This window comes from Nicotiana tabacum, chromosome 4 (genome assembly GCF_000715075.1).
Source record: "Nicotiana tabacum cultivar K326 chromosome 4, ASM71507v2, whole genome shotgun sequence".
In the NCBI taxonomy this organism is placed as follows: Eukaryota; Viridiplantae; Streptophyta; class Magnoliopsida; order Solanales; family Solanaceae; genus Nicotiana; species Nicotiana tabacum.
The window spans coordinates 112,304,571-112,330,846 of NC_134083.1; the positions used below are offsets into that span (position 1 = coordinate 112,304,571).

Here is a 26,276-nt window from a genome sequence, read left to right on the forward strand (position 1 = left end):
TATGCCCTTGGCGGGGTCTTTCTACAAGAGGGGCATCTAGTTTCGTATGAGTGTCACGACTCCAAACTCATCATGTCGTGATGGCGCCTATCACATAACTAGGCAAGCCGACAATCACAAATAACCATGCATTTTTAAATTGGAAACATGATAAAATAAGCTGAACAGTAAAAATATCATAAATAACCGATAAGAAAATACCGTGACGCAATACAAAATCCCCCAAAATCCGGGTATCACGAAGTACATGAGCTACTAAATATCAACATAGTCAAAACTTCTAATACAACTGTCTGGAAAGATAGAACAGTGCTAAATAAAAGGAAAAGGAGGAGAGTCGAGGTCTGCGGACGTCAAGGCAACCACCTCAAAAGACTCCAAGCAACTGAAGCTCCAAACCTAGCAACCACCGTGTCCAGAAGTACCTGGATCTGCGCACGAAGTGCAGAGTGTAGTATGAGTATAACCGACCCAATGTACTAATAAGTGACAGGACTAACCTTGGGCTGAAAGCAGTGACGAGTTCAGATAGGTACAGTCCAAATGTATATTTTACAGTACAGATATGATAGGAAAAATGACAGTAATATCTCAGAGAAAACTCCTAATCAGTTTGTACTAAGTACAGAAATGTAGAAATGCTTTCAAGTTTAATAGTTTAAGCTCAACACGGATAAAATATGCCAAGTATGACTGATATGAGGAATGTTGCATCTCTATATCTACATGTCAAATATGCATGTCACATGTAATGCATCATAATGATAACCTCACGTACTCACACTCTTAGAGTACTTAATATGATTGTCTCAACTCACACTCATCACATTCAGTCACTTAGCATTGTACGATACCTGCGCTCAGTGCTAGTATGTCAGACTCCGGAGGGGCGGATCTTGCCTAAGTGCTAATAAATCCTGCTGAGGCGCACAATCCAATCCCATCATGAATCAATAATACCTATTGCGGCGTGCAACCCGATCCCATCATGAACCAATAAAACTAGTTGCGGCATGCAACCTGATCCCATCAATATCACTCGCAATCAGGCCCTCGGCCTCATTCAGTCATCAATCTCTCAAGTCTCTCGGTCTCACAACACTCATGCCGATCAGCCCAAAACAATGATACATGATGTAACAATAAATGATAATAGAGACTGAGATATGATATGCAAATGATGAATGCGACAAAGTACATAACTGCAATTTAAGCAAATAACTCAACAACAAAAGAACAACCTCTGTGGGTCCCCAACAATACCAGCATATACCCTAAACATGATCTTTAACATGAATCACAACTTTTTTCTAACGCATGGAGAATACATGAATAATAACAAGATTAGATGACTAGACAGTTCCACGCAATCAACCGAGCCACAATTACTACGGTGCATGCCCACACGCCGGTCACCTAATATGTGTGTCGCCTAAACACCATCCACATAGCATGTATTTCAGGAATTCATACCCTTATACCCAAGTTTAGAAGTGTTAATTACCTCAAACCGCGCAAATTTCTACTCCAACAAGCCCTTGCCTCGCAAATGATCCTCCGAACGACTCGAATCTAGCCACAAACAACTTAATACAATCAATACCAGTTATAGAATCAATTCCATATGATAAAGCTAAGTTCTTTAACAAAAGTCAAAAAGTCAACACAAAAGTCAACTCTAGGCCCACGTCTCGGAATCCAAATAAATTAACAAAATCTTAACACCCATTCAATAACGAGTCCAACCATACCAAAATTACCCAATCCTGACATGAAATTATCACTCAAATCCCCAAATCTTACTCTCCAATCCCTAGTCCGAAATTCCCCAAATTTCACCTTAAAAACAAATAATCTAGATGGGAAATTCAATAGGTATTCAATACTAATAGATAAACACGACCAAAAGTTGCTTACCTCATGAAATCTAGCGGAACCCCTCTCAAACATTGCCTCCAACCGAGCTTGCAAAGTCCAAAAATGAGAAAATAACTCAAACCCTCGACTTTTAACTTCTGCCAAGACATCTTCGCACTTGCGGACTCCCTAGCAGCACCTGTGGCTCCGCACCTGTGGAAAAAGGTCTTCTTCTATGGAATCCACTTAAGGAACCGACCAACCGCACCTACGGCCCGGCGATTGCGCCTGCAAGATCACTTCTGCGCGTCCGCTTCTGCGATCGCCAGCCAAGTCTACTATACTTCGCATCTGCGGGCTCGCAGATGCGGAAAACTTCCTCGCACATGCGACCACTTCCCAACTATCACAAGACCGCACCTTTGACCCCAGGCTCGCTTCTGCGGTCGCGCACCTGCGACCAATCCTCCGCAGGTGCGTTGGCACCAGACATTAGCAGCATCAGAAATTCTTCTAAATCTAATTTCAATCCGTTAACCATCTGTAATCCACTCGAGGCCCCCGAGACCTCAACAAAACATAACAACAAGTCCTAAAACATCCTACGAATTTGCTCGAAGTCTCAAATCATATCAAACAGCATTAAAACCATGAATTGCACATCGATTCAAGCCTAATGAACTTATGAACTTCTAACTTCTAAAACAATTGCCGAAACATACCAAACCAACTCTGATTGACCTAAAATTATGCACACCAGTCATAAATGACATAACGGACCTATTCTATCATGCCCCGAACCTGGGGGGAGAGACCGACACCCGGTGCCTTACTAGAGAACTTCTATACCGAACCTGGGGGGCATGATAGAAGTGCTCTGGTGAGGCACCGGGTGCCGGTCTCACCCCCCCAGGTTCGGGGCGTGACAAAAGTGGTATCAAAGTAGTTCTGTCCTAGGGAGTCTTGTTTATGGGTGTGTTGTGTACCATACTTAAAAGCAGGAGGCTACAGGACATTTAGGACTGTCACTCTTTCTTCTTACTCTAGATCATGTGGTAGAGCTCAGTTGTAAGAACTCAATTTCCTAAACTCTATCATATTCATAATACGTCGATGCCTACATCTAGAAATACAGTTGGTAAGAGATTGCAGGTGGCTGTGAAAGAGTTGAGTCAGAGGAACTCGATTTTGCGTAATGCTTATGATGGGTAAATGTAAGTTCTTCAGTAGATCATGTGTGTACTAAGAGGTGTAAGCCTCTTGATAAGGAGCCTTAAGGCAAAGAATATCTATCCACCCATATGGTGAAAGGCAATGAGAGATTCAGAAGATAGATACAAGCTTCAACAAGTAAGAGAAGCAAGGTGAAGAAGGGTACGAGGTGCCCAGTTAATAAAGATTATCAGTATATACAATTCAGGCAGAGGAATATAATCCTTTTGAGTACCTTTAACAATAACAGAGATATATACAATCGTCACACCCATCTCAATTATGCCCTATGGGAGCTAACAGGTGTAGTTTAAGAAAAGGACGGGATATTAGGATCCGGCTGGGATTAGAGTAACCCAAAATGGTGAATGGATTGTTTGTGTTAGTTGATATTTCTAAAGGATATTACAAAGGTGCTAATAGATCTCCTTGTGAGGCACCCAGATGGTGCACTCTAGAATATTATAATTAGATGTGAATATTAGCATGATCAAAAAAAAAAATCAGAAGATAGGCACTGAAAGCCTGGAAGGGATAAATATTACCTTAGTGTGGCTCGCATCCCTATTAGAGCAAGAACGTTGAGCAACCCGAAGAGCCACTGGATGGAGCAAAGGGGAGCTAAAGGCAAAAGAATGTCTTATTGAAGTTTTCATAATAAAGTGATATACATAAATACTAGCGAGAAATAGGAAGAGAGTCAATGAAGCATTATGAGTAATATATGATACATGAATGACAACGGTAGATCAAAATGATGATAGTATTACAGAGTCTATAGTCAAGTGAAGGAAAAGACGAGAGGTGATAGGCCTTGAGACAACAAAAGAGTATAGGCCATAAAGTCATATCCTCATTTCGAGAAATAAGTTTGTGACTCCAACGCGACTACCAGAAGGAAAAGTTAGACCCCAGAGTAATAGAAATCAGTATGGGCTGGTGAACAAGATAAACTAAACATGAATTAGGGACTGAACGATTTGATAATGGTCGACATCATGAGAATTTCAGATTTCATTCCGGCGATAATAGAATGGACAACAGAAGAAGATTCATGAGAAATTCAAACAATGGTCATTCAGGAAGATGCTTCCCTAAAGCAAGCAATGTGAGCAAAGTTCAGCTTAAGGGACTTTATGTGCCAGTTATACTAAGTGTCACCCTCGCGAATAGGAAATTTATTATCCTTGGTATAGAAGGATTATCGCGAGGCGAGTAAGGGTCATCGATGATGTGAAAAAATGCCAAAGATGAAGAGGTAGAATATCTATACGTAGATCATCGTAGCACTAAATCATAGTACTCCCCAAAAGGGGGGAATATGGAGTGATGTGGCATTAAGTCAAAATTAAGTGGTTCTAGTAACTATGAAATGGTAAAGAAAAAATGCGATAAAAATGAGAAAGGGATGAGATTGCACTTATTCAAATCCTACAGATATACTACGATTCCAGAACATTATGCAAGTACGACGTCAAGGAGAGGAAGTAAGGGTTCCGGCCCGGGATGTTTTTGATAAATAAGGAGCCAGTGCGAGAGGTAAGTTAAGACAAAAGGAATAACCCAATAAAGATTATGTGGAATATTGATACGAGAATGGGCCAAAAAGTAGTTAGCAGTTGACTTAGGAAGAGCCTAGTTATGACTAGATAGGTGGTTAGAGACGAATCAGTAAATCGTGCAAGATAAACATAGTAAAACCCAATATAGTGAATTCAGTCTCGCACATATGACATCGTAACCTTGAGAAATATTAAGATAGGAGTTGGGGTAGTTAAAGGTACCGTATGAGTGTTACGGAGGAAAAAGACAGTGCCACTAGGAAGACAATCAAAATATCAACTCAGAAGCAACCCTACGAGCACAATGGCATGAAAGTAAGTAAGGATAATTACAAGTAAGAAAGAACATCAAAAATTCCGTCGGGTAAACGATGTAATAAGCTCGCAGCCTTGCAAGAATCAGAGGTTCCTTCCTAAGTACTACAATGAAAAACTAGCTGAGGAAGTAAGGAAGAAGGCTTCGAACTAAGCTCAGTGACCTAAAGAGGAAGTGATCTTATAACAATAGTCTCCCTACAAAACTGTATGCACTCCAAAAGAAAGTGGCACGTACCGTGGCTAATGAACGGGGAGTAAAATCAGAAGTGATATTCAAGATCATATGAGTTGTATGGAATTCAGATATGTGTGGGCACTAAGATAAGCTAAGTATGCACGCAACAAGGGGGACAGAAAGACCAGGAAAAGTAATTGCTTACATTTAAAGAAAGCTGAGAAGGAACAAAAAGAATTATTCGATCAATAATCCAGAGTTAGTTACATTATGAACGCACTTAAGATTTCGGAGTATTATCCATGCAGCATATATGTTGCCAATTATACAGCCGTAGAAGATTCTGGTATAAGTTAAAAGAAAGAATTGAGCCCAGGTCATAGACAAAGGATTGAATCATGGATATTCCATAGAGCCCATGAAAGGCTAAAAGTAATAACTAATACCATAAGCCATAGATCGGAAGATATCTTAAGCCTACATAAAGGTTGATCTGAGGAAAGAGAAAACTAAAGAGTTACACCAACTAAGTAAATTAGGAGTTGGATTATTAAACCCAGAAAATTATGGACATAGTGATTGAGAACATTGCAGGACCACTCTTAATATCAGAGGTACAAGAGAGACAATACAGTAGCCATATTTTTATAACGGTTCTACGATAAAGCCAGTTAGAAGTGTACCATCCTCATAAAAAGTCAGTATGAAGCTCTCATTGAATCATGTAAAGAGGTACAAATATTATAATAGAAGTTCAAGTTGTGGAGGTGAATTATACCTATGTGGAAGAGAGGTCATGAAAGAGATAGAAGATGTGATGTGAGATTTTAAGGTAAGTAAGGTAAAGGTAAACAACGCATGATATACTCAATTACAGAAGGTTGTGAATAGTCCGTACTACGGAAAGAAGGCTAGAAGCGCGGGAATTCAGTATCCGGGAATGATAGCGGCGTCGTCAGTGGCATATCTTCCAGTCAATGATTTCTAGGTATCGAGAGGTCCATTTAAGAGAGTAAAAAAGAATTAGAGACGATGTGATGTCTGGCTTGATGTTTTAAAAAAACACAAGAAATCTGTGGTGCAAGCAAGTTGAAGGAAGGTTGCGAGAAGTATAAATAGATATGTATAGGTCGCAAGCTAAAGTATGGTAAAGCGATAAGGTTTTAGAAAGACATGAGTAAGGGTAAGAAAGGGCGAGTGAGAAGGTGACGAGAATGAACTCAAAGGAGTCTAAGACTAGTAGTAATTAGAAGAGATGGAATGTTGCCCTGGTAGTAGAATGAGGGTGTGATTGTGATAGATAAAGGATGACGTTTAGGCCTTCAATTGAGTAATGACTTGAAGAGGATTTCATGAATTATACGGGATTAAAATACCCATGTAAGGTGAGTCACATTGGGATGCTATAAAATATGGTTATGGAAGTATAGTATCGCCCTTAGGTGGATCAATCTAATCATTTTAGATGTTCCCCGATGAGACGTAAGCCCTAGCGGCAGTGTTACATAAAAGATCAAGTTATCAGTGGTATATTGTTGATGAATATGGAGGTGAATCAACAATGGATGGACAAAAAGCACAAAGTATGAGATGAGATTAGGCCGTCATTCTTAAGATGAACAGTAATGAGTAAGCACTAAAGGACTTAGATTTATACATATAGGATGAGCAACGAAAGTAACCTAGAGTTTGGTAGCGCGATAAATCGAAGTAAGAGTTATGGTATAGTATGACCTACTTAGATACATTAAAGTCATACGGATGGATAACCTGGTCTATGAAGTGAGATATAGCAATATTCGTAAGTTCAACAAAGTACCGAGCGAAGAACTTCAGTATACCTATAGTTGCCCAGAGGAAAATATTGACAAGCTCTGTATATGTTTACAAGTAAGGCCTAGAGATTGGCTAAAAGCTGGGGAAAAAGGAGAGAAGAATCGCATAGGCACACTCATAAGGTCAGATTCGTACAGGCTACGTGATAGAAGGTAGCAACAATTACGAGATTGGAAGGATTCCGACCACAAGTCATGGTATGAGAAAGAGGTCTAAAGGGGGGAATGCATTGGCCTTTGGATTTATTAACAGAACAGTTGCCTAGATGGCAAGGAGAGTACTAAAGTATTCGTAAGACATAGGTTATGAAAATGATAAGTGCATCGATCAACATTCGAGGATGAATGCTCCAAAGGGGGGAATGTTGTTACACCCCGTGTTTTCGTACATGAAAGTATGCCATAAGTGAATTGATGAAAGCTCGGGAATGAGATGTTACATCCCGCATTTTCGTACGTTAAAGTTTCATCCTAAGTTAAGCAACGTAAGTTCGGGAATGAGATTATTTTGAGATTATAAGCATTATGCTATTTCAAGCAAGTGATAAGTAAATTCGTAAAGGTGAGAGCGTAAGCGAATCGAAAAAAAAGAGTTCCGTCGGAGTTGGACAATTTGGGGATAAAATACGGTCCGAGATATAATACCCGGTATTTATGGACTAGTGCCATACAAGGTACCACATGACCATGATAGTAAGATGTATGAAGTGTGTTAAAAGTGAGTAGTATTTTAAGTAATTTGAGATAATTCCTAATTATGTAGATAATCGGGTAATTATTGGTTAATAGGGGATTAACAAATTAATTAAGGAATTAAGTGGATAATTGTTGAGTGGGAAATTTCCTCCAATGTGGCAGCCATGTAAAAGCCATTAGGTGACTCTTAAATAAATTTTGCAATATGGCAACCTTTAAAGAGATAAACACTTTATCTCATTTGGTTAAAAAATGTTATCAAGAAAGCCAAAATATTTACGGCCATAATCATTTCCTTGCTTGTTGTAAGAAAACATTCCATTCGTACTTAATAATATTATTCATAAGTTTAAAGAGGAATGCTTATATTTGCTAAGTTATGGATGAAGCTACAACAAATTTATATGAGATTCCATAAGGTAATAGCAACGGGAGTTTGCGATTCTAAGGGAGTACAGTGCAATCTTTCTCAAAAATATCATATGGATTTTCCCCTACTTCGATCTGCCGTTACATGTTGTTACAATTGACGTGTGTTGGAAGGATTGTCAAGAGAATCGGCTCAGGTATGTTAAGGCTAAACTTTCCTTCATTTTGGCATGATCTCGTAACTACATGAGTTTGAATACGAGGCTTAAAGAGAAATTCATATTTTTGAATTTATGCACATTTTCCTAGTCTTATAAGTTACAGTATTCTTCCTTATCGAGACCTTATATTCCATTGAGTATTGTCTTCTTCCAATCAAGAGAGTAGAGGGTCTATATATATACAAGTATTACAGTATTTTCTCCACCATCGAGCTATAATCGGTGGGCAGGCCCCTATTGGGCAACCTCTGATCAGATGGTAAGTTATATACCGAGCCTACTGTGGACGAGCGCCTATGAGTGAGCCCAGTTTGCCGAGATACAGAGCCTAGTATGGCCGAGCGCCTATGAGCGAGCCTACTACGGCAGAGCAATTATATATACCGAGCCTTATAAGGCCAGACAGCTATTTTACTTACTATATTGAGAGAGTTAAATCAGTATCAGCAGGTGAGCATATCTTCAGATTATCTTTGACTCCCAGTTACTTTCAGTTATTATATTATCAGTTCAGTTTAAGCTTTCAGTCTATTGCCTTACATACTCGGTACATTATTTCGTACTGACGTCCCTTTTGCCTGGGACGTTGCATTTCATGCGTGTAGATTCAGACAGACAGATGAGTAGACCTCCTCAGTAGGTGTTTCCCGAGTTCAGCTTGATCGGTAAGCTCCACGTCCTTCGGAGTTTCCAGGTCTGGAGTTTTGTGTACATCTTGTGTATATATGTATATATGTTATGAGTAGGTCGGGGCCTTATTCCGATCACAGTACATCCATCAGTAGAGGCTTGTAGACATATCTTGTTAGTTAGTGCAGTATGTTGGGCTTGTATTCCTTGTATGTATATTTGGTTGGTTTGTCAGTTGTAGTAATTATGACGGCCTTGTCGGCCAGCCTTATATTGATATTTAGTCAGCGTTAGTTTCCGTTCAGTTTTATAGTCAGCGTTAGTTTCTGCAAATTGTCTTGCCATGTGGCCCATGGCCAAAGTATGACATTATATGTTCTGAGTCTCTTAGTCACAAGTCGGTACGTAAGGATAGGTAAGGCACCGGGTGCCGGTCTCGCCCCCCAGGTTCGGTATTTGATTACTTGAGAGAAAAATTTGTGCGCCGGTGAAATCTGAGTAGCCGAGCGTTTATGTATGATGTTTCGGGCTAAGTTTGTGGTGTTTTGGGGTGGTTTGAAAATGCTTGAGGATTGATAAGCTTGCATTCCATTCCATAGCCGACTCGTGCATGAATGTCGTGCGTGTGGACTACACTTGTACGCCCGCCTACGCGTAATTGTTTTATACATTGTATGTCAAACTGTATGAGGTATTTTAAAATAGTTTAGTGTATCTTACTCGTTCTTAGTAGTTGGGGGCCAAACATATTACGATTGAATTCCTACAAGCCTTGTTATGCTCTATTCGAATGATTGAATTGGTAAGTTTATTGATATGTGACATATGCTTGTTTGGCATGGTGAAGTCTTGAGTACCCATTGAAATGGTTGTACAACAATTGTCTTGCATGCTATGCAACCAATGTGAGTGTTTTTCATATGGCCTTCGGTTCTAAGTGTGGGGGTAATCTAAGTCTTTCACTTTGACCTTGGGCGAATTTCTTGATCTTTTCTCACATGCGAATTTATTCTTGTGCAGGTTGCAATGGCTTGTGATGGCCCAAGAAAAGCAAAGGGTGCGGGGAAGTCCTCCACTACTGCTCCCCCTCCCAAGAAATATAAGCAAGGCGAGGCCACCTTTAGTAAGCAGGCAAAAGGCAAGAAAATAGCCGAGGGGTCCGGCAACACACCTATGGGGCCGCATCCTAAGTTGAAATTGGTCCAAGAGGATGCTATCAAATGGTGCCACTCGTTCATGCCATACGGAGGTATATCTCGGAGATGGGGATTAATGTAGCTACTTTGGAGAGGAAATTCCCACATGTGCTAGAACAGCTAAAAGCTTGAAGATGGAAACTTTGTTAGTCTCCTGGGCATGCAAACTTGAGAATGGTCAAGGCATTTTACGCGAATTGGAACCCATATAAGTTCATGTCTTGGGGTAAGGGGAAAGGAAGTGAAGCTTGAGAGGGATGATTTGTGCAAATTTCTAGGGGTGGCCAGTCCCAACCTGAAGATTCTGAAGAAGTTTGTAAAGAGCCCAACCTACATTGCCATTCGTCGCACACTTTGTGGCATGTATTCCAATGCAAAGTGGATGAGGACAAAAACTTGCACCCATAATGAGCTTCTAAGGGGGGACTTCATCAAGACAGCAAGGTTTGGCAAAACGTTGTTCAGGCAAGGCTCGTGCATGTGGAGCACAATTCAGCATCCACACGGGTTCGGGAGTGCTTGATCTATTTCTTGATGACTGGGAGGCTGGTAAATGTTGGTTAGATTATGCTTGGGGGAACGTCCTATACTCGGTTCGGGCACAAGGTAAAGAGGTACTTCATTGGTAATATTCTAACCCAGTATATGTTGTCCCTCGAGGTGCCTGAGTACCCAGGGTATGATGAGGTGGACGAAGCTCTCAAGGGCTTGATGGATATCACGACACAGTTGGATACCACTACCAAGCTTAGCATTGCAGCTAGGAATGAGCGCGAGGAGAATTTCAATAGGTACATCTATAGGTCGCTGAACATGATGATGCACTAGCTTGGAGTGAATAACAATGAGAGGATGTAGCTAAACACTAGAACCCATTTTCTGGGACCACGAAGGAGATGTTGGGGATTGCGCCTGGCAGTCATATTCACCCATCTAAAGATGAAAACACGGTTGTTGGCTCGGATACAGAGGGTGATGCTAATGTTGAAGTTACCGGGCCAATTTCATTGGTGCCTCTTAGTGCGGATGAGGATGAGACCGAAGCTTCGTCCAGTGTACATTATGATGATGACCAGTCTGAGTATGACCCGGAGGGGTCAGATTAGCAGGGAGTCTTTCTTTCCACTTACATGTGTTTTTTATTTTGTTATGCATTAGGGACCATGCATGTTATAAGTGTGGGGTGGGGAAATGTCTTTCTATGTATAATGCTTGTGAATAATTTGTAGTTTTTTTAGTTATTCATGAATTTTAATTTAGTATTAGTATAGTGTTTAGAGTTAGTATAAAAATATATGAAAAAGATTTTTAAAAAAATGGAAAATAGAAAGGAAAAAAAAAAAGCAAAACGTTTTGGACTTTTTCCGACGATAGATCACTTGGACAGCTTTCTTGAGGGATTAAGGTCCGATTAAAAAATACCAAAAAAAGATTTTATTTTATTTTTACTAGTGGTAGTTAGGTAATAATCCCCCTTGGTTTTCCTTTGGACATTGGTTCTTTTCCAAGGGAAGTAATTTGAATCGGGTATTTTTATCTTTGTAGGAGTAGAATTGGAAGGAGAAATTGAGTTGCTCTAGATACTTTTTGATGTGTTTGAGGCTCGCATAATTAGGCGATGGTATGCAGTTTATCTTCCTGTTGAATTTTATTGAAAATTGATGCCTTAGTTAAGAATGAATAGCCTACTTTGTGATGCCTCTTCTCAGCATTGTTGTTTAATATTCTCAACTATTTGTTTACTTTCTTTGACTTGAGGGTTGAAACAGAGCAATCTTGATTGAGTCATGTGCATTGTATGATGTGAGGCTTGGTTGATATTCTGTGCTATCCTGTGTAGTCTTGAACCTGTCCCGTGTGTTAATAAAAGCGAAATTATTAAGTTGTGCTAGTCTAGGAGATGACGTAGGAAATTCTTTGATTTATCATGGATTTACTTGCCGACTACAAATAAAATTATCCGTTGTTAGCCCATTTGAGCATGTAGACCTTTTGTTTGGCACCCACATTACAAGTCGTATCCCTGTATTTGTTCTTAACTGAAGCCTTGTTGAACCTTTACCTCCGAAGGCACTTAAATGCTAGAAGAAGCAAGGTGAGCTCTTAAGAAGTAGCTTTTGAGTGGAACCATGGAAGGGCCAAAAGGTGCACTAATATTTTGAAATACCACTAGCCGAGAAATTTAATGTAAGGAGTGTGTGTAGAAAAAAAAGAAAAAAAAGAAAGAAAAATAAACGAAATGAGAAAAATATTGATATGCCAAAAAGGGAAAACACACCTCCTAATATTCTTCATTCGTGCTAGTAGAGACATTGATGTGCTTAAAACAAAAGGTCTAATTTGTGTATAGTCTCGTGGCAAGGCGTTGGATTGGTCATGAATAAAGTGTGCTTGAAAGTTGAACGTAGTGTATTAAAGTTCTTAGGAGGGCTAGTCACTAGTATCCAAACCTATCCTACCCGTCCCTTAGCTTACATTACAACTCGGAAAGTCCTAATTGTCACGACCCAAAATCCTTTATGTCGTGATGGCGCCTATCTCAATACTAGGCAAGCCGACAACCTCAATAAACCACAATTTCTCTTAAGTTTGAAAACATAATATTTAAATTCAGTAGAAAAGTCTCACAAATACAAATGTAAATACACTCCCAAAATCCGGTGTCACTAAGTACATGAGCATCTAAATTATAACAAAGTCTGACTGATAAAAACACGATCTGAAAATATAGAACAGTACAATAACTGAAAGGAAGAGAGTCAAGGTCAGCAGATGCCAATCAGCTACCTTGATAGTCTCCAACTGATAACACTCTGAGATCTAACAGTCACCGTATCCGGAAGCACCTGGATCTGCACACAAAGTGCAGGGTGTAGTATGAGTACAACCAACTCAGCAAGTAACAATACTAAATAAAGAACTGAAAGTAGTGACGAGCTTCACAGCTGAGTCCAATTACAGTAATTTCCAACATAATAAGATAGGCATGCTTTCAAGTTCAACATTTAAGGCCAAAATAGTAATTTCATGTCAAGTTCAACTGAAACATAGATAATATCTCTCGAAAATTTCAAAAACAGTGATATATGACGACTGTAATACAACAATAATGAAATCAATGCATCCTCTCAGAGCAACAGTCACTCAGTCCTTCCACTCGCTCAGCACTCGGCACTCGCACTCAGTAGGTACTTGCGCTCACTGGGGTGTGTACAGACTCCGGAGGGGCTCCTTCAGCCCAAGCGCTATAATCCGCACGGACAACTCACGTGCTATAGTATAATATCTGGATCTGCACGGACAACTCACGTGCTATAGTATAATATCTGGATCCACACGGACAACTCACGTGCTATAGTATAATATCTGGATCCACACGGACAACTCGCGTAATGTACTAACAACTCACGTGCTATAGTATCAATATCTCACAATCAAACCCTCGGCCTCACTCAGTCATAAATCTCTCTAGTCTCTCGGGCTCTCAATAATCATGAAAATCAGCCCCAATAGAAATGATATAATGCATCAACAAGGAACAGTAGAAACTGAGATAAAATAAACAAGTAAACTGTGACTGAGTACAAAATAATAATTTAGCAGATAATTCAACATGTACACGACCTATGTGGTTCCTTACAGTGCCAACACATAATCTAAACATGACTTCTAACATGGTTTGTGGTTCAATTTCTCTACTACATTGAGAATGTACACATAACAGCAGACTATTCAACTACAAAGTCCCATGGAATTTGTCCAAGTCATAATTCTTACGGTGCACGCCCACACGCCCGTCACCTAGCATGTGTGTCACCGCAAAACCAATCACATAACACATAATCCAGGGTTTTATACCCTCAGAACTAAATTTAGAACTGTTACTTACCTCAAACCGTGTAATTCTTTATTCTGCTATGCCTTTTCCTCGCGAATAGGCCTACGAACGTCTCGAATATAGTCACAATTAATTCGATTCAGTCAATAGAAATTATAGGAATTAATTCCATACGAAAATACTAATTTTTCCAACAAAATCTGAAATTTCACTCAAAAATCGCCAGTGGGGCCCACATCTCATATCCGACGAAACTCATAAAATTCGACAACTCATTCAATTATGAGTCCAACCATACTAGTTTCACTCAATTCCGAATCCGAATCGACATTTAAATCTCAAAAATTTATTTTATGAAATTTCTACAATTTTCCCCAAATTTTCATCTCGAAATACTAATTAAATGATGAAAATAATGATATATTCATGTATATTAACCAAATCCGAGTTAGAATCACTTACCCCGATAAATTTCTTAAAAATTCCACAAAACCTCGCCACAAACCGAGCTCCCAAAGTCCAAATATGAAATAATACTCTAACCCTCGTTCATATAGTACAAAAATATGATCCCACATTTTGCTGACCGCACAATTTTTTGTGCGGTCGCACTACAACGGTGGCTGCAATGCCAGGCTTCAGTAAATTGACCATAACTTTCTGTAAATATGTCCAAATGATGAATGGTTTGACTTTCTGAAAACTAGATTCAAAGGTCTACAAGGAGCATCTCCTAATTCCTTGTAGATTAAAAGATATAAACTTCCGAAGTCGGACCATCGAATCTGCAGAATCTTCTTTCTGCGGCCGCGAGAGGATTTATGCAGTCCGCACACTTCCTCTGCGGTCCGCACTTTCCCTCTGCGGTCCTAACCTGAGGCTTTGCCTCAGCACTCCAAAATGTGCCCCCCGTACTTCAAAAGTTCCGAAACAACATCAGAGTGTCGAAATGCCCAGACTCACTCAAAACTCACCCCGAAACACACCCGAGCCACTCGGGACCCCGTACAAATGTACCAACAAGTCCTAAAATATCATACGAACTTAGTCAAAATCTCAAATCACATCAAACAACGCTAAAACCACTAATCATACACCAATTCAAACATAATGAAACTAAGAACTTTCAACGTCTACATTCTATGTCGAAACCTATCCAATCAAGTCTAATTGACCTCAAATTTTGCACACAAGTCATAAATGACATAACAGACCTATTCTAATTTGTAGAATCAGATTCCAACCCCGATATCAAAAAGTCAACTCTCCGGTCAAACTTCCAAATTTTCCTCCTTGAGACTAAGTGTCTCAATTCCTTTCAAAACCTCACCGGACCCGAACTAATTACCCCGGCAAGTCATATAACAACTGTAAAGCATAAATTGAGCAGTAAATGGGGAAACATGGCTATAATACTCAAAATGACCGGTCGGGTCGTTACATTCTCCCCCTCTTAAATAAACGTTCGTCCTCGAATGGGTTCAGAATCATACCTGGAGTCTCAAATAGGTGTGGATATTTGCTCCGCATCTCCCGTTCAGTCTCCCAAGTAGCTTCTCCGACTGGCTGGCCTCCACTGCATTTTCACTAAAGCTATGTTCTTTGATCTCAACTTTCGAACCTGCCGGTCTAAAATGGCCACTGGCTCCACATCATAAGTCAAATTACCATCCAACTGCACTGTGCTGAAATCCAAAATATGGGACGGATCTCCGACATACTTCCGGAGTATAGATACATGAAACACTGGATGAACACCCGATAGATTAGGTGGCAATTCAAGTTCATAAGCTACCTCTCCAACCTTCTTAATTATTTCAAAAAGTCCAATATACCTAGGACTCAACTTGACCTTCTTTCCAAACCTCATAACACCCTTCATAGGCGAAATTCAAAGCAGTACCTTCTCTCCTACCATGTAAGCAACATCGCGAACCTTCCGATCTGCATAACTCTTCTGTCTAGACTGCACTGTGCGAAATCGATCCTGAATCAATTTAACCTTCCACAAAGCATCCTGAACCAAATCAGTACCCAATAGTCTAGCCTCGCCCGGCTCAAACCAACCCACTGTAGACCGATATCATCTCCCATATAAAGCCTCATACAGAGCCATCTAAATGCTCGATTGATAGCTGTTATTGTAGGCAAACTCTACAAGTGGTAGAAATTGATCCCAAGAACCCCCAAAATCAATGACACAAGCGCGTAGCATATCCTCCAATATTTGAATAGTGCGCTCGGACTGTCCGTCTGTCTGTGGGTGAAATGTTGTACTTAACTGAACCTGCGTGCCCAAACCTCGCTGCACTGCTCTCCAAAACTGTGATGTAAACTGCATGCCCCGATCTGAAATGATGGAGACTGGCACACTGTGTAGGCGAACAATCTCATGGATATAAATCTCAGCCAACCGCTCCGAAGAATAAGTAGTATCGGCTGGAATAAAATGTGTGGACTTGGTCAACCAATCTACAATCACCAAAACATCATCAAACTTTCTCAAAGTCCGTGGGAGTCCAACTACGAAGTCCATGGTAATACGCTCTCATTTCCACTCCGGAATTTCAAGTTTCTGAAGCAATCCTCCTCTAATCTCGTACTTCACCTGTTGACAATTTAGACACCGAGCTACAAACCCAACTATATATTTCTTCATTTTTCTCCGCCAATAGTGCTGCCTCAAAACCTGGTACATCTTAGCTGCACCCGGATGAATAGAATACCGCAAACTGTGGGATTCTTCAAGAATCAATTCACGCAGCCTATCTACATTTGGCACACAAATACGACCTTGCATCCTCAATACCCCATCATCCCTAATAGTAACATCTCTGGCATCACCGTGCTGAATTGTGTCCTTAAGGAGAAGCAAAAGGGGATCATCATACTGGCGCTCTATGATGCGATCATATAAAGAAGACCGAGAAACCACACAAGCTAGAACCCGACTAGGCTCCGAAACATCTAACCTCACGAACTGGTTGGCCAAGGCCTGAACATCAACTGCAAGAGGTCTTTTACCAACAAGAATGAATGCAAGGCTACACATACTCACCGCCTTTCTACTCAAGGCATCAGGCACCACATTGGCCTTTCCAGGATGATACAGAATAGTGATATCATAGTCCTTTAGCAGCTCCAACCACCTCCGCTGCCTCAAATTTAGGTCCTTCTGTTTGAATAAGTGTTGAAGACTCCGATGATCAGTAAATACCTCACAAGACACACCATAGAGATAGTGCCTCCAACTCTTCAATGCATGAACAATGGCTGCCAATTCTAAATCATGAACAGGGTAGTTATTTTCATGGAACTTCAACTGAAGCGAAGCATAGGCAATCACTCTACCCTTCTGCATCAAGACACACCCAATATCAATCCGAGAAGCATCACAATATACCGTGTAAGAGCCCGAAGTTGAAGGCAAAACTAGAACTGGAGTTGTGGTCAAGGCAGCCTTAAGCTTCTGGAAGCTCTCTTCACACTCATCCGACCACCTGATTGGAGCACCTTTCTAGGTCAATTTAGCCAAAGGTGATGCAATAGACAAGAAGCCCTCCTTAAAGTGACGATAATAACCGGCCAAGCCGAGAAAACTCCGAATCTCAGTAGCCGAAGATGGCCTGGGCCAACTCTGAACTGCCTCTATCTTCTTTGGATCCACCTTAATTCCTTCATCGGACACTATGTGTCCCAAGAATGCCACTAAACTAAGCCAGAACTCACACTTAGAGAATTTGACATAAAGTCTCTCCTCTCTCAGCCTCTGTAATACAATACCCAAGTGTTGTGCATGCTCCTCCTGGCTACGTGAGTACACCAGAATATCATCAATAAATACTACGTCAAATGAATCAAGATATAGATGGAATACACTATTCATCGAGTGCATAAATGCTAATGGGGCGTTGGTCAGCCCAAAAGACATCACGAGAAATTCATAGTGACCATAACGGGTCCTGAATGTCGTCTTTAGAATATCCGAATCTTGAATTTTCAACTGGTGGTACCCAGATCTCAAATTAATTTTGGAGAATACCCTTGCTCCCTGAAGCTGGTCAAATAAATCATCAATACACAGCAAAGGATATTTATTTTTGATTGTAACTTTGTTCAACTGTCTGTAGTCGATGCACAACCGCATAGTACCATCTTTCTTTTTCACAAACAGAACCGGTGCACCCCAAGGCGACACACTAGTCCTAATAAACCCCTTATCAAGGAGTTCCTATAGTTGCTCTTTCAATTCTTTCAACTCAACTGGTGCCATACGATACGGAGGAATAGAAATGTGTTGTGTGCTCGGCACCAAGTCAATACGAAAATCAATATCCCTATCGGGTGACATACCCGGAAGGTCTGCAAGAAATACATCCGGAAAGTTTTGCACTACCAATACAAAATCAATAGTAGGAGTATTTGCATCAACATCTCTCACAAACGCCAAATATGACAAACACCCCTTCCCAACCATACGTTGGGCCTTCAAATAAGAAATTACCCTACTGGTAACATAATCTAGAGAACCCCTCCATTCGACTTCGGCAACCCCGACATCGCCAACGTCACGATTTTTGCGTGACAGTCCAGAATAACATGACATGGAGACAACCAATCCATACCCAAGATTACATCGAAATCAACCATACTGAGTAGTAAGAGATCAACTCTAGTCTCTAGTCCCCTAATAGTTACCACAAACGACCGATACACACGGTCTATAATAATAGTATCTCCCACCAGCGTAGATACACGAACAGGTGAAACTAAGGACTCACGGGGAATATCCTGATAATGAGTAAAGTATGATGATACATACGAATAAGTAGAACCAGGGTCAAATAATATAGAAGCTTCCCTATGGCACACTAAGACAATACTTGTGATCACTGCATCTGAAGCAACAATATCTAGCCTGGAAGGAAAAGCCTAGAATCGAGCCTGACCGCCACCTGATCGGCCTCCCCCTCTTGGGCGACCCCTAGCTAACTGAGACCCACCGCGAGCTGGCTGGGCGGGTGGTGTAATTGCTGGTGCTGGTACCATCGGCCAAGAACTATGCTATGGAGCCCCACTCAACAACCTAAGGCAATCTCTCTTTATATGACCAAAGTCTCCGCACTCGAAATAACCCGTCCTATGATGGAATTGATGCTCCTGATGACCCGGGGAATTACCTATAGAAGCCTGAGCGCATGAGGCATGGTGAGAACTCTGTGCTGGTAGTGCACTGAATGAAGACTGGCCAGAGTGAGCATTGTAAGAACCGTGGCTAGCTGATGCACCACGATGAGCTGGACGAGTCATCTGAGTAGGCCTATAAGGGCGACCCCTGCTGTGGTAGGACTTCCACCCAGAAGGTATCCCACCAAAACCGCCCGAACCTCGAGGCCTTTTTGCCTCCCTCTCACCACGCTCCTGGCTATGGACCACCTTTATCTGCCGAGTAATGTCAAACATCTCATCAAAAGTGGCACTAGATACCTTCTCCCTAGTCATAAGCAACCGCAGCTGATACGCGAGGCCATCAATGAGCCTCTTAATCCTCTCCCTATCAGTGGGAACCAACCAAACTGCGTGACGATCCAACTCAAAAAACCTCATCTCGTACTGGGTCACAGACATGCCATCCGGCTGAAGTTGCTCAAACTGTCTACGCAGCTCCTCCCTATGAGACTGCGGCACGAACTTCTCCAAAGAGAGAACAGAGAACTCCTGCCATGTAAGTGGTACTGCACCGACCGGACTGCGCCTCTCATAAGCCTCCCACCATCTGAAGGCAGCCCAGAAATCTGAAAAGTAGTGAATGAGACCCCACTAGTATCTAAAATACCCATTGTCTTAAGCATCCACTGGCACTTATCCAGAAAACCTTGAGCATCCTCTGACTCAGAACCGCTAAATGATGGAGGTCGAAGCCTCCCAAATCTCCCGAGTCTCCTATGCTTATCATCAGCCATAACAGGGACTACTAGGGACTGAGCAGCTGCAACCGGCTGGGCTGGTAGTGCCCCCGATATCTGAATCCCCTGCACTACCTGCTCTGGAGTACGGGTAACAGAGGTATGAGTACCTCCCCCGGCCCGAGAAGTGGCTGGTGCGGCCTGAGCTGAAACCACCTGAGCAAGGCCAGTGCAAATAGTCAATATTTGTGCTAGAGCCCCCTGAAGGCCTGAAATCACAATAGGCACAGTTGGTGCCTGAGATGGACCCGCTGGCTCAACTATATCTGGAATCTGCTCCTGAGCTGGAGCAACTGGCGGTACTACATGTGCCGGTCCAACTGTGGTACGAGCTATACCTTAACCTCTACCTTGGCCCCGGCCTCTTGTGGCCCTTACTGGTGGCACTGGTGGCTAAAATAACATAAATTTAGTTTCTAGAATCAACAAATGCGCACGATAGAATACAAGAAAGTGAAATTTTCCTAAGGGTTCAGTAGCCTCTCGAAGATAAGTACAGACGTCTCTGTACCGATCCGCAAGACTCTACTAAACCTGCTCATGACTCGTGAGACCTATGTAACCTAGGCTCTGATACCAACTTGTCAAGACCCAAAATCCGCATGTCGTGATGACACCTATCTCAATACTAGGCAAGACGACAATCTCAATAAACCATAATTTCTCTTAAGTTTGAAAACATAATATTTAAATTCAGGTGAAAAATTTCACAAATACAGATGTAAATACACTCCCAAAATCCGGTGTCACTGATACATGAGTATCTAAATGATAACAAAGTCTGACTGATAAAAACACTATCTGAAAATATAGAATAGTATAATAACTGAAAGGAAGAGAGTCAAGGTCAGCGGACGTCAAGTAGCTACCTTGATAGTCTCCAACTGATAACACTCTGAGAACTAACAGTCGCAGTCTTCGGAAGCACCTGGATCTGCACATGAGGTGCAGGGTGTAGTATGAGTACAATTAACTTAGCAAGTAACAATACTAAATAAAGAACTGAAAGTAGTGACGAGTTTCACAGGTGAGTCCAATTACAGTAATTTCCAACATAATAAGGTAGGCATGCTTTCAAGTTCAACATTTAAGGCCAAAACAGTATTTTCATGTCAAGTTCAACTGAAACATAGATAATATCTCTCAGAAATTCACAAAACAGTGATATATGACAACTGAAGTACAACAATAATGAAATCAATGCATCCTCTCAGAGCAAAAGTCACTCAGTCCTCCCATTCGCTCAGCACTCGGCACTCGCACTCAGTAGGTACCTGCGCTCACTGGGGGTGTGTACAGACTCCGGAGGGGCTCTTTCAGTCCAAGCGCTATAATCCGCACGGACAACTCACGTGCTATAGTATAATATATGGATCTGCACGGACAACTCACGTGCTATAGTATAATATCTAGATCCGCACAGACAACTCGTGTGCTGCACGGACAACTTACGTGCTATAGTATCAATATCTCACAATCAGGCCCTCTGCCTCACTTAGTCATAAATCTCTCCAGTCTCTCGGTCTCTCAATAATCATGAACATCAGCCCCAACAGAAATTTTATAATGCATCAATAAGGAACAATAGAGACTCAGATAAAATAAACAAGTAAACTGTGATTGAGTACAAAAAATTAATTTAGCACATAATTCAACATGTACACGACCTTTGTGGTTCCCTACAGTTCCAACACGTAATCTAAACATGACTTCTAACATGGTTTGTGGTTCAATTTCTCTACTATATGGAGAATGTACAGATAACAACAGATTATTCAACTACACAGTCCCATGGAATTTGACCAAGTCACAATTCCTACGGTGCACGCCCACACGCCCGTCACCTAGCATATGAGTCACCTCAAAACCGATCACATAACACATAATCCGGAGTTTCATGCCCTCATAACTAAATTTAGAACTGTTACTTACCTCAAACCGTGTAATTCTTTATTCTGCTATGCCTTTTCCTCGCGAATCAGCCTGCGAACGCCTCGAATCTAATAACAATTAATTTGATTCAGTCAATACAAATTATAGAAATTAATTTCATATAAAATACTAATTTTTCCAACAAAATCGAAAATTTCACTCAAAAATCGCCAGTGGGACCCACGTCTCGGAATTTGACGAAACTCAAAAAAATCCGATAACACATTCAATTACGAGTCCAACCATACTAGTTTCACTCAATTCCGACTCTGAGTCGACATTTAAATCCCAAAACTTTGTTGTATGAAATTTCTACAATTTTTTCCAAATTTCCATCTCAAAATACTAATTAAATGATGAATATAATGATATATTCATGTATATTAACCAAATCCGAATTAGAATCACTTACGCCGATAAATTTCTTAAAAATTCCATAAAATATCGCCACAAACCGACACTACATGGAAAAGGTCTATTACCGACCAACCTTTTGCGGCTGGTTGAAAATCTGGTCCCTAAAAGCATACTTATATGGACGTGATTTTCTGCTAGTCCCTAATTCTCGATTTTATTTCTTAAATAGCGAAGGGAGTAAATGTGGTCTGCAAAAAAATCAATAACTGGTTCCTACTGCTCCAAATTGAGCGCGGGTGAGCATCACTTAAACTATTTCTTAAAAAGAATTACGTACATAAATAAATTAAAAAGAAACTAAAGTAATTACATAAAAACACCTCAAACCTAACTCCGTGTCAAAAAACATAATTTCAATGGTACTCGTCCTAGCTTCTCCACAAATCTCTGGTGCCGCAGTCCCCTTTCCCTTAGGCAACCGAGCGAAAATAAGGGATTCTCAGACTCAAGAAAGATCTCAAAGTTGCTGAAGGTAATTTTCTTAATTTTTCTTGTCTCTTTAATTTTTTGTTTATGCGTGGATTTAGAGCTATGTAAGAACACTGTCAATGTTTTCTAATTTCTCTACCCGGTGACTTTTTTGCTAATACAAATTCAAAATTTCCCTTTCATTTAGTGATGTTCCCTCTCGTTTTACTATTCTTTTGTTTTTACAAGTGGGTATAACCGTATGAGTTGTAGAGCTAATTTTTTATAATATAATATTCTAAATTAAAGTTATCTGTGAGTTTACAATCTCGATTTTTGTATGTTCTCCAAATGTTATGGGGTTTTATTTTGTAGGGCTTGCTAAATAGTTTGTTTGAGGCGTAGATGATGTTGCAGTAGGGTAAAAAGCAGCAAGACAATTGTCTTCGAAGGCGTGAACAGTGAACACACAGCAGTAGGAAAAGAGAGCAAGGGTAGATGTTTCAAAATCAAGGAGCTTCTTCAAAAAGTTGTAGTCTTATTGCAATATTGTGTCGGAGAAATATTAAATGGAAAAACCAGCAAGATTAAACGAGGTAACTAAAATTGCAGTCTGCTATTGAATTCTAATTTTGAGATATCTTCATTTTCTAAGTTCTATTTGTCTTTACGTGACAGTGATTGAATAAGAAAAATTAGAGTTCGCAAACAGATAGTTAATCAGTAGACATGATAGAAAAGTTATATGAGAGACATTCTAAGTTAACAGTTGCAAATTTTGTAGAGGATGGAGCTTAGAATTATTGAGAAATTCAGGAGTATACCCTAGTTTTTTAGTATAACTGACAGAGAAAGAGTAGTGAAAATTTATATTAAAATATATAATTTTCTCTTTATGAACTTTAAAGGTATCCTATCCTGAGAGGGAATATTAAAAATCAGCCCAGTTTAAAGGAGGAGTAATTCTCTGTTCAATTAAAGGCATCTTATTTAGACTTATGCAATACATTTGGTTGTTACAATTCTCAGCTCAATTAAAGGATTTCTACAAACTTTTCCGTTCGGTGTCTCATGTACATTTGCTTGCATTAGATGTGGAAAGAGCTACTGACACTCTTGGCAATTACTTTGGAGTTTGATGCACGTTTTTTGGTATGTTGGACTCTAGTCACATTGGTTCAGTCTTATAAACAAGGAACAGGGGATGGGGACATAAGAAGATAAGAAATATTGTGGTTGAATACGTGAGGCAGAATGATTAAACTTACGAATATATACATTATGCATTTTGCAAGTTTGCACCTCCGGGTGTTCTAATCCTTAGAATGGGTTAGGTGAGTGCACCCTTGTCAAATTGAGATTTTTTGATTGATATGAGTTGTTTATTGAACGAGCTAATCCTTGATCCTTTTAAATACCTACATTTTTCTTCCTGAAGTAAATAGAGACTATTGAGTATTCATATTTAGCCTTCACTCATAGAATATGACAAGGTATTTATTCTTTTACCAATTTTTCATACGTTCTCTTGTTTGCTCTATTTTGATTTTCATGATTACTTTGATCTTTTTAAATAAACACTTCTTGAGGAATGTCTTCCATTGGAATTCTTAAGTTTAAAATGATGTTTTAGCTATAGACAACAAATTGTACTTGAACAAACATATATGAAGAATGGTTGGTAGTTTCAGTAGATTGTGTATTGTCATATATCTTAGGCTCTTATTTATGTAATTTGCTCGATATCTAGCTCTCAAAATTGCTGATTATAAAGTTAATTACCTTACTCTTTCCTGTAATTCAGCTTCTTGAAGCGGCAATGAAGAAGTCTCTCCTCCTTGAATTGTTTGGGTGAGTTTAATCACTATCACATGCCATGAGTTTGTGTTTTAATAACTTGTGTACGTAGTACATTCTAGATTATATTTTATGTATTGAGTAGGAACTCATTGTCAATATTTGATTACTTGAAGATTGTGTCTTACCTGAGGAAAGGAGGTTCACTGCAGATTGGATTAAACGAGTTTACATAATTGAAAGTTGTGAAACAATATATTAACATGGATAAGTTATTTTATATTAATCCATTTTTGAAAAAATATAATTGGATTATGTACGAAAATAACATGCTTTTAAGGAAAAGGAATCATGCAATATTTAGGTGTAACTCTCCATTTATGTTTTCTTTTAGATACTCAATCAGATCCTTATAATTTTCTAAAGAGAAATTACTTATTATTGTTTCAGGGTTTGAAAGGTTGAGGTTACAATTGAAGATGCGAGCTTTGAAGACTTCGTACAAGTTGAGAACATGGTTATCATGCGTTTTGCTAGGCAGTTTGGAACCCATATTTGCCCAGAGGTTGTGTAAACAATAGGGGTGATATATGAATCTTGATTATATAATTATCAGTGGGATGCTAATATACTTTTGTAATTAATTACCAACTTTATATTTGTAAATGCATATTTGGATATGAAAGCATGATTTTGTTGATAATTTCATTTATGTTCGTGTGATTATTTATATTGATAATTGTATAATTTCAAATAGAAATGACAGGAAACGATTCTTTAAGGACCAGATACTATTATGTAGAAATACCTTTTAGGACCAGTGGATACTCGTTGCTAAAAATGTTGTAGGGACCTATTGATCTATGATTTAGGAGCAGAAATCTAGTCTCTAAAAGTGTTTTAGGGACAAGATAATTTCCAGTCGCTAAAACACTTTAAGGACCAGTAGCTAAAGTTCGTCGCTATTGGCCTTTAACGACGAGTGGCGACTAGGTTTTGTTGGTCGCTATTTACCCTTCGCTAATGATATATTTTCTTGTAGTGCAAGCTCCCAAAATTCAAATATGAAATAATACTCTAACCCTCGTTCATATAGTACAAAAATATGATCCCTCATTTTGCTAACCGCACAATTTTTTGTGCGGCCGAAAGTCCAAATTGTGCGGTCGCACTTCAACGGTGGCTACAATACCAGGCTTCAGTAAATTGACCATAACTTTCTGTAAAAATGTCCAAATAATGAATGGTTTAACTTTTTGAAAACTAGATTAGAAGGCCTACAACTTTCATGTTTGGAGCATCTCCTAATTCCTTGTAGATTAATAGATATAAACTTCCGAAGTCGGACTATCGAATCTGCAGAATTTTCTTTCTGCAGCCGCGAGAGGATTTCTGCGGTCCGTACATTTCCTCTACGGTCCGCACCTGAGGCTTTGCCTCAACACTCCAAAATGTGCCCCCCGCACTTCAAAAGTTCCAGAACATCAGAGGACCGAAATGCCCAGACTCGCTCAAAACTCACTCCGAAACACACCCGAACCACTCGGGACCCCGTACGAATGTACCAACAAGTCCTAAAATATCATACGAACTTAGTCGAAACCTCAAATCACATCAAACAATGCTAAAACCACGAATCATACCCCAATTCAAACTTAATAAAACTAAGAACTTTCAACTTCTACATTCGATGTCGAAACCTATCAAATCAAGTCCGATTGACCTCAAATTTTGCACACAATTCATAAATGACATAACGGACCTATTCCAATTTGTAGAATCAGATTCCGACCTCGATATTAAAAAGTCAACTCCCTGGTCAAACTTCCAAACTTAAATTTTCCTCC

General features: G+C 40.0%; 1 long non-coding RNA gene across 1 annotated transcript; it reads left to right on the forward strand.

Moving 5' to 3' along the window:
• The first annotated feature begins 22,447 nt into the window (after positions 1 to 22,447).
• On the forward strand, positions 22,448 to 25,132 carry LOC107763104 (uncharacterized). Its single transcript, XR_001642949.2, has 4 exons — positions 22,448 to 22,696; positions 23,008 to 23,228; positions 24,437 to 24,483; positions 24,880 to 25,132. It is a non-coding gene; the product is annotated as an uncharacterized LOC107763104 (long non-coding RNA).
• The last annotated feature ends 1,144 nt before the right edge of the window (positions 25,133 to 26,276 follow it).